Source organism: Mustela nivalis (genome assembly GCF_964662115.1).
Source record: "Mustela nivalis genome assembly, chromosome: 13".
Classification (NCBI taxonomy): domain Eukaryota; kingdom Metazoa; phylum Chordata; class Mammalia; order Carnivora; family Mustelidae; genus Mustela; species Mustela nivalis.
In genome coordinates, this window is record NC_139032.1 from 50,725,520 (window position 1) to 50,742,402 (window position 16,883).

Consider the following 16,883-nt stretch of genomic DNA (forward strand, 5'->3'; position numbering starts at 1 on the left):
TCAACCAGGATTCCTGGCTAAGAAGGTGGTGTTAGAACTCATCTCAGGTGGACAAGCTGAGCATTTTTTAAGCAACTTAGATGTAAGCCCACCAACACCAAATTTTGTATAATTTACACAAAGCTGCTCTGTCAAGGAAATAACCCAAAATGCTCAGAAAAATGTACAAAAGGAATCCCAGCATAGATAGAGCCTGTTCAACCATGGACTCTTCCCTTATCCCAAGGCTGAAAGTGTACATTGAAGGATCAAGAGGGGCTGATACAGCAATGAGCAAATCTTTCTAATACCTTGGTCAGAATGCCTAACATGAGCTCTACGCATTCTGCCTTTATTTTCTCCATTTCTTCTGTGGATGTCAGAGACACATGAAAGGAAAAAGTTTTGGGGTTTGTTTTTTTTTTAATAATTTTCACCAAAAAAAAAAAAAAAAAAGGCAGGGGGGGGGCATCTGTAGTCAAAGCTACAAAAGCAGAATTGAAAGAAAGAAACTGTTTCCTTGTGTCCTTTCCGCTCTTTGCAGAGGACAGCTTTCCGATCCTTGGGACGCAGCCAGAGTCCGTGTTGTTCAACAAAGCCACACTGCCCTCTGTTGGAAACGTGGCGTACTTGCACTCTGCTGACCAGACCGACCCAAGGATTAACTGCAGCACTTTATTAAGCAAAATTGGTGGAAAATTGTAAGTTTCCTGTCTGGAACTTCCAGAGGCCCATCCCTCCTAGTCAGAACAAAAGAAATGAACAAGAGCCCAGCGACTCCAAGGCTAATGCTACAAAGTCTCTCCCAGATACAACACTGTGGGAGATTTTTCAAAGAAACAAAAGAAGCACATTTTGTGACAACAAAAAGTCCGTCCTTGAAACCTATTTGGTTTGTAGTTTTAACCCTTAGGGCAATTGCCAAAAGTAGCGGACGCCCCTTCCCGATTTTTCTCCTAGGACTGAAAAGGGTCACTTCCCGCTTGCAAATGCACCAAAAATACTCTGCTCAGCTGCTGGCTTTTAAGGACTAAAATGCCTCTGATTAAAGTGTAAAAGCAAGGAACTGGAAGGCTTAGATTTGCCATAATGTCGTCTAGTGTTGCCACTTTAGTGCCTTAAATAGTACAATTTCAAAATGATAGTAAGCGTTTAATTCCTAATAGCACTTTCAAGCCACCCTAAATAGACTCAGAGATACAGTCCCAACCCTAGCCTCTATCGACACCAAGGAGCAAGTGGAAACACGTTTTCGAATACAAAGAAAAAAATGGAGAAGCATTTAACCAAGTCGTAAAGGGACAACCGTAACCTATGGATTCATGAGCGGAGGCATTCCGTAAACAAAGATAAAATGAAACAGAATGCACGCAGATATCATTCAGATCCTCAAAGAAGCAGACATAGAATGTTCAAGGGAAATATAAAAGAATCTCTCTAGAGAATGGATTTTCAGCTACGTTAAAATCCTCAGTGAGCAATTTGACTGCAGTCATACACTCAATTTTAAAATAAACTCACAGCACGCTTTTTATTATACTGTATGTGTAATGGTAATGTGGATGTCTTCTCAGTTTGTTCAATTGCTTTGACTCCAGGAAGAGCAAGCCAGACTTCCTAATTAGACAACAGCTTTCCACAATGCGATGCGTTGGTAGCCACGGAGTTGGAGTACTCTTCAGGAATTCCAAACAAAATAAATCCACTCGAAAGTAATAGTTAACAACCAGAATCTCGAATCTGTTTACATAAATGTACATATATATATACATATATATATGTATATATATATATAATCCAATAATACACCCTATGAACCATCTGACCAATTTCAAAAGCATGTTCCTGGAACTCAGCACCATGACTGAAACCACAGCAGAAACCCAGTCAATAAAGGAAGCCAAGAGAATAGACCGAGGAAAGCTTGACTTCAGCCTCACATGGGGATGGTCAATGCCAGTTTCTCAGGATTCTTAGCCTGTGAACTTAATTCCACAAATCTGTTTTTTTAGAGATTAATTTTGGCACACTCTTCCATTTAACTTATGGGACTGGGGGTGGGGGTAATTCCATGGATGCATTGTATTGCTTCTAGAAGAAACTTCAGTAAAACTTAGAAACCTCATAGCAGTCTTACTCACCAGGTCTTGCCTTACTTTTCCTTCCGCTGGAGTTCATGAAAACCACTCCAACTCTATAGTCCGTAGCGCCAAAAGGAATGTGGCTTCTCTCCAGGAACACAGCCCCCACGCTCCTGTGTGAGCAGACATAGTCAAGGTCTGTTTCTGCCCCAGCTTTATTTATCTCAGAAACAGGCCACCTGAATAAGATTCCTCTTGTTCTAGATAATTAACCAATCCAGAGCCAACTTGAGATCCCACAGAGGTGGTGCCTCTTGTGCACGTGAAACCAGTGAAATCAAAGTGTATCTTTGTGTATCTCCATATGTATCTTTGGCCCTGGATACAAAATAGAATTTAGCCCGGAAAGGCCCTGATTCCCCAGGCCTTCCACTGATGATTTCGAGCCTCAAAGCCCTGCAGTAGCCAGCTTTCAGAGCTGCAAATCCTGTTCTGTTCACCCACAGCCAAAGGGCGGGAAGGCACCCTTTCCCTGTATTTTTGCCTCAGGCCCCATCGTAACTTGGCCTTGAAAGCCTCCTGCATTGAAGTTCTGAGGGTCACATCCCTTTGCTTGTTTGGACTTCTTCGGACTCAGTCCATTCACACAATACTCGTGTGGGCCCTTACGCACCTTTATCACAGCCAAGTAGTTTTGTGAAAGCCACTCACTTAAGGTTAATCACCAAGGTCCGGAGATCATGTGACTGCTTTAAAACCCCTTACCCAGGCCACAGCAGTTAAAATCAAGCAGCACAACTATAAAACTCCCCCTGGCCTAATAGAAATCTCTGTGAACAGTCAAGGTTTCCCTCTCCAAAAGCCTTTCTAGAATATATTTTGCTTCCCTAATTTCAAGTCTTTTGTTTTTAGTTCTCACTGTTCTAGTTAGTGTACCAGAAGTAGGAGTCTCTAAGAGGTTCCCTCTAAGAGGTTCTTCCTTGCTGGGGTCTGAACAAAGAAATGACAAAAGGGGGTCCAAACAGCTGACTTTTATTACTGATGAAGGCCAAGTTGGAAAATGCAGCGTAGCTTGAGTGCCTCACAGTTTTCCTACTACTGAATTCCTGAATTAAAAAGCTTTCTCCTTCTAGATAGAGGTGCTGGCTTCACCGGTCTCCAAGCATAATATTTTTTCTTCCCAAATTTACCAATGCAACAAGTGATTCCATCTCTCCACAGGCAGAGTGTGTAAGGAAGAAGAGAGAGGATAGAATCTGCTTGGAGAAAATCCATTCTCATGAAAATCAGAGAAGCGGGAGAAGGAAGTACCCTTGTAACATGTACTACAATTTGGGAAACTTCTGGTTTTCTGCTGGGAATTTCCATCCAAATCTCAATGTTTCTCAGGCATGGTCCCTGTCCCACGAATGCTTGGATCTTCAGTGCTCAGCGCTGTGCTTGGTATTCATATATTCACTGATGCCTCCCCTTTAAAGAGATTTAAGAAAACTTTGAAGTGTGAAAAATGACCCCTAAGGACAAGTGGAATTAAAAGAAAAATGAGAATAAGGAAATAAGATGAACCTAGAGAAAATACAGTATGTAGAAATACATAAGCTTCAAAATGAAATTATTTTGAGTTTTTGACACCTGGTTCAAAAAGAACCCACCCCTTCACTCCCCACCCCCTTGCTCATCAGTGTGGTAACTGGCATCGCCTAGAAACTTGTAGGTCCAATCTTGTCAAATACCTACGAAGCAGAATATCTTGAAATATGTGGAAAACAGCACTACTGTTGTATCTATAACAGCGAGTTGTACAGATAGACACCACATTCAGCAGGCCAAATTGAGGAGTCTTTATTAAAAAGCCATCGGCTGTGAGGGGACTCATGCACTCCAAAATCTCGTAGCCCCGAATGAGCTCAAGGGTAGACTTATAAAGACATAAACCACATTCTGTTGCCAGTTTCTAAAATTGCCAAGCGCAGTACAGAAGCAAAAATGCTGGGTGAAGCAGACATTTAGGGGAGGGGTACATTTCCTGAAATTGTTATGTCTGGAGTATTTTGCGGTTTTTTAGTTAAGGTTGCAATGACATGGGTATAGTAACATGACTGTGTTACAAAATGCCCACTTTTTATAAAAATGGCATGACTTACACTAAGTCCGTTTCCTAGGTGTCTCACTACTAACCAGCTCAGTTTGTACATGTAAATATATGACAGAAAGCGAGAACGAGGGGTGAAAGGAGCAAAAGTGAGAGAGAAAGACGGGGAAGACCAGAGAGGTAAACAGGCCCCAGAACACAGAAGCCGCCAACAAGAGCTTGATCCATAGACAGTAAAGAGCCATTAAAAGTTTCCTTTGTGGTTGTTATGGTTTGTTTTCTTTGTTGGGTTGGTTGGTTAGTTGGGACTTTTTGTTTGTTTTTTTGAGCAAGGAATAATACAGTGGATCCCTTCAGAATTCCCTCCTCTATAAAATGATAAAGTTGGTTTTGGTGTGTTGTTTGTGCAAATACTTTTATTTCCTTTTTTTTTTTTTTAAGATTTTATTTATTTATTTGACAGAGAGAGTGAGAAACACAAGCAGGCAGAGCAGCAGCGGGAGAGGGAGAAGCCGGCTCCCCACTGAGCGGAGGGCCTGACTCGGGGCTCCATCCCAGGACTCTGGGATCATGACCTGAGCTGAAGGCAGTCACTTAACCAACTGAGCCACCCAGGCTCCCCAGCAAATACTTTTATTTCTAAATCAACACATTCTTAAAGGTGAAAGAGAATATATAAAATTACTCCACGGCAACAGGCAACAACCTGGATGGTCTTTCCCCAAATCCTGTGATCCTCTGGCCCTTTCTCTCTCTCTCTCTTTTTTTTTGGCCCTTTATCTCTCATTGATCAAGTTACCAGTCCTGAGTCTGCATTCACCTCAGCACAAAGAAACAGTGACAGCCAGTCTAAAGTGTTATTCAAACAATTTTCTTTCACTTCATAATTCCTCAGATACATATTATAAGCCCATAAAATTCAACAGCCCATAAGAATTGAAAGGCCGATTTGATAAAACTCTCTTTTTACCACAACTGCTTCATATTAACCCCCTTCACCTTCCTTCCAGAAGCATTAACAGTGATTTTTAGAACAAACTTTATGTGTGCATTGAAGAATTTTTGGAAACATGAAGACACCTGGGAATAACAAAACATAACAAATGGAAATTATTTTGCCATGATGATTATTTGCAGGGTAAGGCTACTTTGTCTTAGACTGATCATGGAAGACTTGTCCTCACTGCATTTTTGTTGTCTTAAGCAAGAGGCTTAGACCAGTAGCATGTCCCACTAGGATCAGATATGAGTGGGATTTTTTAAATATATTGTAATACTGGTGACTTCAAATAGAGTGTTAAAAGTAAATTTTAAATTCTGATTGATCTTTATTACATGTGACTAATAAACACAATGTAGGACTTTCTACCAAAAGTTTTTCAATCCATCATGAAAAACTTTTCACAAAATCATGTTCTGTGGTACAGTAACGACTAAAATAAATAACTAAAAGACAGGGCATGAAAAAAAAAGACAGGGCATGAAACTATATAAAAAGTATAACCTGAATAATGTACATAAAATACAAAGCACATGTATAATAGTGTTATTTATAGAGATATGCAGAAAATAACAATGGTGAGATTCTGGATAATTTTGATCTCCTGCTTTTATTTTCAATATATTAAAAAATTATCTGTATCAGCAGAGAGTTATTTCTTTTACATTTTAAATAGGAAAGCTGGTCTTCGAAGTTTACTGTGCATACAAATCAGTTTGTGATCTTGTTAAAATGTAGAATCTGATTTACTGGTCAGGGTAGAAACTGAGATTTTTCATTTCTAAAAAACCACCAGATGATGCTAATGTTGCCCATCCGGGAAACGCACTATAGGGTCAAGGCCACAGAACTGTCGCTCTCCAAGGTAGCTGCCCCTTAAAGTCATTTGGAGAGTTTTTAAAAATACCAATGTAGGGGTCCCACAGCCAGAGGTTCTAACATAATTGGTCTGGGTGTCAGGATTTGTAAAACTTCTCAGGTGAACCTAATGTGCATCCAGTTTTGAGAACCACTATTACAAAGGTCTGTATTCCAAGAGGCCTGATCCTATTTTACCACATACAGCATTTGTTCTCCAGGTAGTTCTTACATTGTTTTTACCTTCTCTGTGATGCGAGGATGTTGGCCTTTCTAGTGTGGGTCTTAAGGGGTTCTTCTCCCAAGCAATGGCTTTTGAGCTCTCCAGAAACAGAGAAGCAACATCGTCATTCAAAACTGCAGCTTCAACACGGAGTCTTGGGCGTAGAGTCCCGGTGAGTCAACTGTGTTCACTGGAAACTGAACGCACACTACCTGTGGTAGAGCCAGAATGCCAAAGACACATTACACATTGCAAATACGAAAAGTTCCTTCTGTGTTTCTTGCTTGATATTTAACTTTTATCCCTCAGAAAATATTATTTCTTTCTCGTGCTGTGCTTCAGACCTCGGGTAGGGTAAGCCGCTGAACTCCTCAGCGGCTGACATAGGAAATGAAGGGATAGCATCAGAGAGTCCCTTTCAATTCTCAATTCCCGGGTTCTGAATTTCTTCCTTGGCCTCCTCCCCTTCTTCCTAATCCCCCCGGTCCTCGTCCGCATCATCAACCCTGTCATCCTCTCAAATCCTCCTCAAGAGCAGCGGTTCTCAAATTCAGTGTATGTAAAAACCATCAGCAGGGCTTCCTGAAACGTAGATTCTGAGCCCCGTCCGCTGCACGTCTGACCCTGTCGGTCTGGTGTAGGGCCTGAAAATATGCATGTCTGACATGTTCCCAAGTGATGATGATGGGGGTCATCTAGTTCACACTTTGAATCCCAGCGCATGAAGCATTCCCATAAACAAAATTAGAACAGTGCCATGGGAAGTAATCAGCAAGCCTGCTGTGGGAAAGAAATGGGCATGTCACTCCAAAACCCACATGGCCTAAAGGATAATAAGGAGATATACATGTGTGTTTTTAGAAAACTCTGCCTGACCTATCTTGCAGATCAATCTACTTGGGAGGAAAATATCTTTGCTTCCACTACATGCACGCAATTTGATATAACTCTAAGAAGAGACTATAGGATTTGTCCCCCTCTCCAAATAAAAACAGGCTGAAATAAAGCAGCATGTTCTCCAATTTGATGAATTCATTGCAAAACAGGCTTGGCCTGGAAAAAGCATGCAAACAAAATCTAACATACAAATGAAATCAATCCAGCAGCACTATAAGTGAAGTTAGAAAACACCTTGTCCAGGGGCGCCTGGATGGCTCAGTGGGTTAAGCTGCTGCATTCGGCTCAGGTCATGATCTCAGGGTCCTGGGATCGAGTCCCACATGGGGCTCTCTGCTCAGCAGGGAGCCTGCTTCCTCCTCTCTCTCTGCCTGCCTCTCTGCCTACTTGTGATCTCTCTCTGTCAAATAAATAAATAAAATCTTAAAAAAAAAAAAAGGAAAGAAAGAAAGAAAACACCTTGTCCAACTGCTAGGTCACATACTTCCAGCAAGTGAGGAACGATATCCAAGATCTGACACATTCCTCCTGGATATATGTGATTCGGACCATTTAGATATCAGTGACCTGAGTCCGAAGCTCTCCTAGTGAGGACATCATGATGAAATGCTTTCTTTTTAAATTTTGCCTTTTTCCCATTTCGATGGAGAAGATAGGGTGAACTATGTTTAACTAGAGATCAGCAAATCCATCCAGGGACCCTATGTCCCTGGAAGGAAATCTTAAGTACCAATAAGCCCACCATTCCTGGGTGAAATCATTCCTTTGTGTTGACCCATTGAATATACTTGCAAACAACAACACATGCATGTATGTAACATAATTTATATATACATTTAGATACATGCATGAGATGACAATATACCGATATACCTACATATTCATATACATATTGTCCTTCTAAGAAACTCATGGAGAGTTGAAAAGAAGATAATCAAGTGTTTTGCTCCTGTTTGCTCCAGAAGAGAAGGTCCTTGCAGATTTTAAGGCTTCCCCAAGAACAGGTACCATGTTACCTACATAGTAACATGGGCAGGGCTGAGTCAGCACCAATCCAACACACACACACACACACACACTCGCATGCACCCTCCTCTTCCCTGCCACACTTGGCGTTCCTTAAACCTATTTTAAGATCAATGTTATTAATATTCCTCATTAGGCCATTGTCACTGAAACTGTTTTCTTTCTAGAGAATGATTTTGAAATAGCATGAAATCCTCAAAATGGTTTAGATGAAAGAAAAAGGAAGTAGTGTGGAAATAGCTTGGGTCTTTTTATTATATTTTTTTAAAGGAGGATATTAAAATGTTCACCCTGAAGCTTTATCAAATGTTTTGGAGATTCTTTGTACCTTCGTTCAGTAGTTATAAATTTGAGGACTCCATGCTGCTTCTACCATGGGCATTTTTTTCAGCAACTTTATATGAAGAAGAGGGGTTTTTGAGTTCCGTTGTCATGGTAACCCTAGATTCAGGTTGAAAAGCTTTATTGAATGTTTTGGGTATTTCTCCATCACAGCCTTCATTTAATAGATTTTGATGTTCAAATGTTTAAATATACTACTTTATCTCCCCTAGGATTGTTTGGTTATATATATATATATATATATATATATATATATATATATATGCATATATATTGTTTAAATGGAAAAGAAAATATGTTAAATATTATTTTTCTTTCTCGTCCTCTATCCCTGTTGGTACCTAAGATGTTCACTTGTAAAATGCAAAGGAAGATATGCCGATAAAGTCTCCGATACAGGGAAAATAGATGTCCTCTTATTTGTATCTCAAAACAGTATCTCAGTGTATTTCTGGAAAATGCCATCATTCTCCCATATCATTTTCTTTATTCAGAAGGATGGAGATGATACAAGGGCAAGGGACAATGGAGATCAGAGGGGACAATAGGGTGATATGGGAAATTACAGGGTATTAAAAAATGATCCTAACTGTTTGTCCTTTTTCACAAAGACTCGTCATTGCCTGACATTTCTGAAAACATTTTTCTAGAGAATGCATATATGCCAAGGAGGGTGCATAAGTGTTTCAACATGAAAAGGACTTGGTTGTCGATAGGTTAGAATGATACTGGATTAAGCAAAGAATTTAATATGCTTCTGTGCATTTTAATATGCTTGTGGTGCATCTGTGCATCCCCTTTGGAGGATCAAATATTGGTGCCCACTTATTGTGGCCAAGGACCTTGGGGTGGGTCACCTACAGAACACACTTTGGGAAATGCTGCTCAGAGATTTCTACTGTTGTAAATGTGAACAGGACAGAATATATTCCTAGGTGAGTCAGCAAAGGGACACTCAAGTTATGTCTTGCCCTACTCCACACCTGGCAAACACGCTTGAAGAGATAAGTCTCTCAGAACAAGATTAGAGTTCATGTGAGGAAAATTATAGACCCCGTGACAATGGGTTCTCCATCTACTAGGTAATAATCTCTACACATGTACCCTCAAGAAACTGACAGCAGCAAGCCTCCAAGAAGGAGCTCTGGGAAGGGCAGGACATGGGGTGGCAGAACTGACCCTGAAGTTCTGCCCTGAGTATGATTCTAGGGAAGCAAACTTAAAGGGCAGGACATATGAGACTGAATTTTGATGGCCTCCCACATGAATGTTGCTGTTTTCTCCACTCACATATTTTAATCTGAATTTAAGCCTCTTATTACCCAGTAGAGTAACTTCAATAATAGGAGCCTAGAGAATAACTCTCAATCAAATATAATTTTCTTTGAAATTTGGAGGAAAAAAAAAATCAGTTTCTCAAACTGAAGCTTCCACCTTTTGGATTATGCTTTGCAAAGACTTAATATTTCTGTTCCGAGTGCACAAACAATTAGAAATCATTAACTGCATCATTTCAATTGTTTTGGACTTCTTATTTTGTATCTGAAACAACTTTGGTGTTGGTGATGATGACGATCAGTATTACTTAACACTTATCCCTCCTCACCCTACATTAGTTTCTCTCTCCCCGCAGGGTTATTTTATGGATACAATCCCAAACAGGAGTTTTGGTGATTTTATCAGCAAAAACAACGAATCTTTTTTAAAGATTTTATTTATTTATTAAAGAGAGAGAGAACGAACAAGGGGTGGGGCAGAGGGAGAGGGAGAAGCAGGCTCCGCATTGAGCAGGGAGCATGATATGGGACTCTATCCCAGGACCCTGAGATCATGACCTGAACCGAAGGCAGAGGATTAACCGACTGAGCCACCCAGGCGCCCCAACAACAGTTTTCCTTTACATAACATTTGTTAGCGAGAGACATTCCTCCTAATTTCATCACCAGCATCCTCCTTGCCGTACAAAACATACATAAGTAAATGAATGGGAAAGTTGCTAAAGAAACACAAAGTGAGGGGTGCCTGGGAGGCTCAGTCAGTTAAGGGTCTGCCTTCGGCTCAGGTCATCATCCCAGGGTCCTGGGATCAAGCCCCACATTGGACCCCCTGCTCAGCAGAGAGCCTGCTTCTCCCCATCCCTCTGCCTGCTGCTCTGCCTACTTGTGCTCTCTGTATCTCTCTCTCTCAAATAAATAAATAAAATCTTTAAAAAAAAAAAGAAGAAGAAGAAGCAGAAAATGTGCTGTCAGCCTCCTGCTGGTGGCCATCTCATATGATAGCACTGGGGCTTTGTTCAGGAACAAGAAATCTCTCCCAGACAGAATCCATTCCATAACGACATTGTTAGTCGCTGGGTGGCTTCACCGTCTGAAATCTGACTAGATCAGTCCTCATACCCTCACCATAAAGGTACAGTTTCTCCAAAGCTCACTGATGGGATCGGAAGAGGGCCTGTACTCTCATACTCTCACCACACAGTCTTCATGCCTGACTCCACGACCGAGAATCAAGGAAGGCAACTCCATGGTTGTAGGTGGTGCAAAAGTCAGATCCTCTTTGCCCGGCCACAGATTCACCTTCCAAAGACTGTTGAGTGTTGGCCGCTAGCCGCTCACAGCTTTCCCCTTCTCTGGAGAATTTCTCTTGGTTGTAACTGGGCCACCACATTCAGTAATAACCATCCTGGTTTGTCTGAGACACTCCCAGGTTCAGCCCTGAAAGTTCTGCACCTCAGAAAACCTCTTCGTCTCCAGCATGCGGAAATGGTTTATCTTTCCCACCTCCCTCTCCTGGAGACTAAGAGATACAGGAAGTACCCTTTAGGGTGAGTTCAAGGAGCTATCAGTGCTGTGGTGTAGGTCCTGCTCTCAAGCTCCAGACTCCAGCTTGGAGGACATCATTACTTAGTTCTCTCCCTTGCTCCTTCCTCCTCTTATTACACTCTTTTCCTTGGAGAACTTCTTCCATAAATCATGTGTACCCAAACCCTTGTCTCAGGCTCAGAAACCCTACCCTACCAAAGACAGAAATCCTTCCAGTTGCAGGGAAATGAGCTCCAGGAGGACAGCAAAATATAGGAGGAAGTGTGTGTGTCTTGAAGTAAAACTGACCCACCTTGAAATTCTCCTTATTTTGCTTGCCACACATGTGACCTCAGACAAGTCGCTACAACTCCCTTTTTCTGTTTCCTCATCTGTTAAATGGTGATAGTAACATCTGTCTTGCAGGATTTGATGATTATTTAACAATGGGTAACATTTCAGGGTGCCTGGGTGGCTCAGTGGGTTAAAGCCTCTACCTTCGGCTCAGGTCGTGATCGTAGGGTCCTGGGATCGAGCCCCGAGTCGAGCTCTCTGCTCGGCAGGGAGCCTGCTTCTCCCCCTCCCCTCTCTCTGCCTGCCTCTCTGCCTGCTTGTGATCTCTGTCTGTCAAATAAATAAATAAAATCTTTTAAAAAATGGGTAAAATTTTGAGCATATAGTCAGTGCACAGTAAAGGATACCTTTTCTAAAAATCCACAGCATTTCTCTAAAGTGGGTGCTCAGTTCAGTACTTCATAAACATTAATTGCATAAGTCAACCCACCCTAGAAAGACATTCTACTGTTATAACCAATCTAAAAGGCATTTATTAAAAACAAATGTTTTTAAGTCTGATTTCAGATATGGAGGTGAATAAAAAATTTCACCAAACTACCAGACAATTCTCCTCAAAATTCTTCTAACTCTAAAAATTTGCCTTCAGGGAGTATTCCTAGATTTTGAATATACATCATGCTTCTTAGAATAATAATATATTTTGGGGATATTGGAAAGTTCAATGTTGGAGGTAAATATTAAAATAACTATATTGCTGTAAGTTATTTTATCGTGTAGTTATTTTATATGTACTCGTCCAACAAATTTTTAAGTGCACAGTACGGTACTACTATAGGCACAAAGCTGTACAGAACATCTCTAGAACTCATTTTACACTAATGAAATTGTATACCTGTTGAAAGGCAATCACCCATTTCTTCTTTCCCCTGACAAATGTTTTTCTACTGTTTCCAGGAGTCTGAGTATTTTAAGTACCTCATATAAGTGGAATCAGGCAATATTTGTCCTGCTGTGACTAGCGTATTTTACTTAGTATCATGCTCTCCAGTTTCCTCCATGTTGTTACATATGGCAAGATTTCCTCTTTTTTTTCCCATAAAACATGAATACATTTTACTTTAATACTTTAGAAAATACAGATAAACAAGACAATTAAAAAAATATCCAGGGGTGCCTGCGTGGCTCAGTTGGTTAAACAACTGCTTTCAGCTTAGGTCACGATCCTGGAGTCCCGGGATTGAGTCCCACATCAGGATCCCTGCTCAACAGGGAGTCTGCTTCTCCCTCTGACCTCTACCTTCTCATGCTCTCTCTCTCTCTCTCTCAAAGAAAGAAAGAAAGAAAGAAAGAAAGAAAGAAAGATCCAGTAGTCCTAGCACCTAATGTTCATTTTTTTTAAAGATTTTATTTATTTATTTATCTTTTTTTTTCTCTTTTTTTCTCCTTTTGCTAGGATTTCCTCTTTTTTTTTTAAGAGTAAATAATATTCCATTGTGTATATACACTGCACTTCCTTCATCCATTCATAGTCGATGGACATTTGGATTGTTTCCCTATCTTGGCTATTCTGAATAATGCTGCGATGAACATGGTAGTGCTACCATCTCTTCTAAATTTCAATTTCAATTTTTTTGATAAATGCCCAGAATATTGGATATATGGATCCTATGGTTGTTCCATTTTTAATTTAAATTTTTCCATAACCCATTGAATTCTACCATAGCTTTTGATAAATGTGTGAGTCAAGATTAAGAGCTAGAAGTTCTGAGGTAGGATTGGTGTTCTTAAAAGGTGATCAGTAATAACTCTTACTTACTGAGTCCTTTCTGGAGTTCTGCAGCAAGTATATGACTTATATAACTCTTTTAGTTTTCACAGTCTTGGAGTAGTGATGTTACTGATGTTACAAATAAGGAAATTGAGACTCAAGCTCATTAATGCTTGGTCACAGAGTAAAGGAAGAAAGAGTGTGAGAAATAACAGGGAGGAAGAAAATAAAAATCCAACTACAAGACTTTCTAGAAATCTCTCTTTAATTAGAAATCCTGAAAATTAAGCCATCTTACAATCAATTTAACTTATGTATGATTATTTGCAATTAGAAATATGCCCTTCCCTTTCACTACTGACTTCTTAGGATACAATAGTCATGATACATACTGAGAATTTCAGAACTGTTCACAAATTTATCTGCCACACCTGATTCCTGTCCATCCTGTTCATCTTTTACACCAAGTAAAATGCATATGAGCTATATAAGCCTCCTCCTCTTTATATAAAACAGCTGTCCATCCATCAACACTCTTTGGTGGGGACAGAGCAGAATACTTGACACTCTAGTAGGCTTTATAGCTACTCAAATATGGTGAATTCAAGTAACAATCTTATCCAGAAACCATGAGCTTAAACATCAACTCCATTCAAAAACAGAGAGGAAAAGAGTGTTCAACTCATATGGAGAGTCCTGAGAATAGATTTTTTTTTCCACAGAGCCTAATTTATGAACTTGTAATTGACTATGGGCATCATGCTTTAATTATGATTTTGAAAAGGCCCTGGCAGTAGACTAGCTCTGACAGCCTGTGACATGGTGCGGGCTTAAGAGAATAGGTATTTATATAGGCTGTGTCAATCACAGGGTATCTGCCATTTCAACCGCCTGTCCCAATCAGGGCCAGCCTCCAAAAGTGTAGCAATTAGAATGAAGAGATGAAAAGCACTGGGGACATTACGATGGAAGTCAATGGCCAGAGCAACCCACAGAGACAGCACAAAATGTCACCTTCATGCAGACAACTATTTTAATACTGATAGGCAAACTGCAGTCCTTTAAAATGGGGCCACTTGTTGAAATAGAGAAGGAAGAGCTAATTTAAACAAAATCAAGGGGTGTACATATTTCCCAAGTAATTTAGGGATTCAACTATACATTTCACTACCATATATGACATAACCTCTTAGCCCAGAATCCTATGTATTATAATATACTAACTGGTTAGTATTATATAGGGGCCACTATTAGATCTTATAAAAACCACTGGACACTGAGGTTAGAAAATCATAACCTACTAATATATTTAGCAAAGTCATTATTTAGATTCTTTGGTATCCCTTTTTTGTCAGTATTCAATGAAAAGTGAAGAACAGAGTCATAGTTGCAAAAGCATTACATTTAGAGTCAGAAGGTATAAAGCCACAGGTTCATCCAACTTATTCTACCTTTGAAACGTTGCACAGGAGTTCAAATTTCAGTTCTTTTACTATAAAGTGTGATGATACCACAGAGCCACTATGCAAATCACTTGATGTCAGAAGACGTGCGTTAACTATAAAAAGACACACAATACAAAGAATCATCATTATTAAAAATTATCCTATCTACTGCCATGTTAAAAATTATTCTCAAGGTTCATATCTGGAAACAACAAACATTTATATGTCACACATTCTAGGGTCACGAATCTGATGCTGGGCTTGGCTATGTAATTCTGGCTGAGGGACCCTGATGGAGGCTGTGACAGAGGTGTTGGCTGGGGTGCTCTCAAGGTTCAACTAGGACGGAATCTGCTTCCAAGCTCATTCATAAGGAAGTTGGCAGAAGATCCACTTTCAATGCTGCCTTGTGTGACTGCGCCTCAGAAGATGTGTTTCCATCTTTACTCACATGGTCTTCCTTACAGAGCTACCTTCCTGCATGGCAGAGGACTTCTCCCAGGGTGAGGTGTCCAAGAGAAAGCAAGAAAGACTAGCCAAGAGAAAACCATGATCATTTTGTAATCTACCTCAGAAATTGTATACCATCACCATGCATTCTACTGTCAAAGTATGTTATTGAGTTTAGCTCTCACTCAAGTGAGATTACTTAAGGCTGTAAATGCCAGGAGGTAGACCACTTGGGCCATCCTAGAGGCTTACCACAAAAACTAGCAGCAACTGTGGAGATTGGACTGAGCCTAGCAATTAATTCAGCCAAGAAGTAGATAAAAGCAAGAACAAATATAGCTATTTAGGTTCTTTCCATGATTTCCACTCTATTTGGGATACATAACTAATCCATTCAGCTGTTTTGTCTATACATCCTCACTGTAAGTTAAGCAATGAAAGTTGTGAAAGTTCATGTATAATTTTCTTTCTCCACTCTTTGGAATGCAGACAGCTGTCTATTTATAAGCTAGTTTGCAAAGTCTAAGGGTCAATTATCCATTTCATAGAGTACCCATGAGTAAGCTTGCCAATCTTATGCTATGCTTTAAATTTTTCTTCACTTCTCCATTTCCTGGCTAACTAATTTTACCTACAATTTGCATTCAGAAATAAGTGATAAGGTGAGTGGTTTATACCTTTAGTCTGTCCCCTCTATTTTCCAACCTTTGATTAGCAACCAGGAAAAACTTACATTCACCCTTTCAGGGAAGGAACTGATCAGACAGACCCGCACCCACTGTGTCCCCACACAAAACTCCTGGATTAAAATTTGAGTTTAAATCACAGTGTACTAAGAGTCAAGAATGTTGAAAACAATCAACTAATTCAACCTAATTTTCAAGGAGGAAAACTAGGGCCAAAAACACCACATCCAAGAGCAGGACGACAAGTATCTCACGGTCTAACTGAAAGAAGAGGAGAAAGAGAATAAAACATATATATATATATATATTTGAAGAAATAATGGCTGGGAATGTCCCAAAATTGTCAAGAAATAAATGAATAGATAAAGACCAAAAATGCCATGGAACCTCAAGCAAGATTAAATAGAGCTAAAAATAAAAATCACAGGTAGCCACTTCTTATGAAAATGCTGAAAATCAAAGAGGAGAATTTTCTAAAGCTAGAGTGGGAAGAGACATACTATGTATAGAGTGGGAACAATAAGAATTATGGCTGACTTCTCATTACAAGCAATTGAAGCCAAAAGACAATGAAACAACAATTTTAAAGAGCAGAAAGGGGGGAAAAAAAAAACTGACTGCATATAATTCCACCCTGGCAAAAACGATCTTACAAAGTGAAGGCAAAATAAAGAATTTTTTTTTTTTAGAGAGACAAAAACTGAGATAATACATCTCTAGCAGGACTGTAGTATAAAAAGTGATAAAAGAATTTATTCAGGCTTGAAGGGAAAAGATACCAGATGAAAGCCCAGATCTGCAGCGGGGGGGGGGGGGGAGTCACCTCTTATGCCTTTGCTTTGATTGGTTTACATTCTTAAGTATATTTTTGATGTAATATTTTTCAAAAGCAACCAGATGGAAGACATAAAAACAGCTTATTAGGCAAATATTCTATA

The 16,883-nt window shown here is 39.9% G+C and overlaps 1 long non-coding RNA gene across 2 annotated transcripts in view; it reads right to left on the reverse strand.

Moving 5' to 3' along the window:
• Positions 1-4,373: 4,373 nt before the first annotated feature.
• Positions 4,374-16,883, reverse strand: part of LOC309847039 — a 327,810-nt gene continuing 315,300 nt past the window's right edge. For both annotated transcript variants that reach the window (XR_014302274.1, XR_014302275.1), the window contains one exon: positions 4,374-6,445. This is a non-coding gene — a long non-coding RNA (uncharacterized lncRNA). The remainder of the gene's footprint in view (positions 6,446-16,883) is intronic.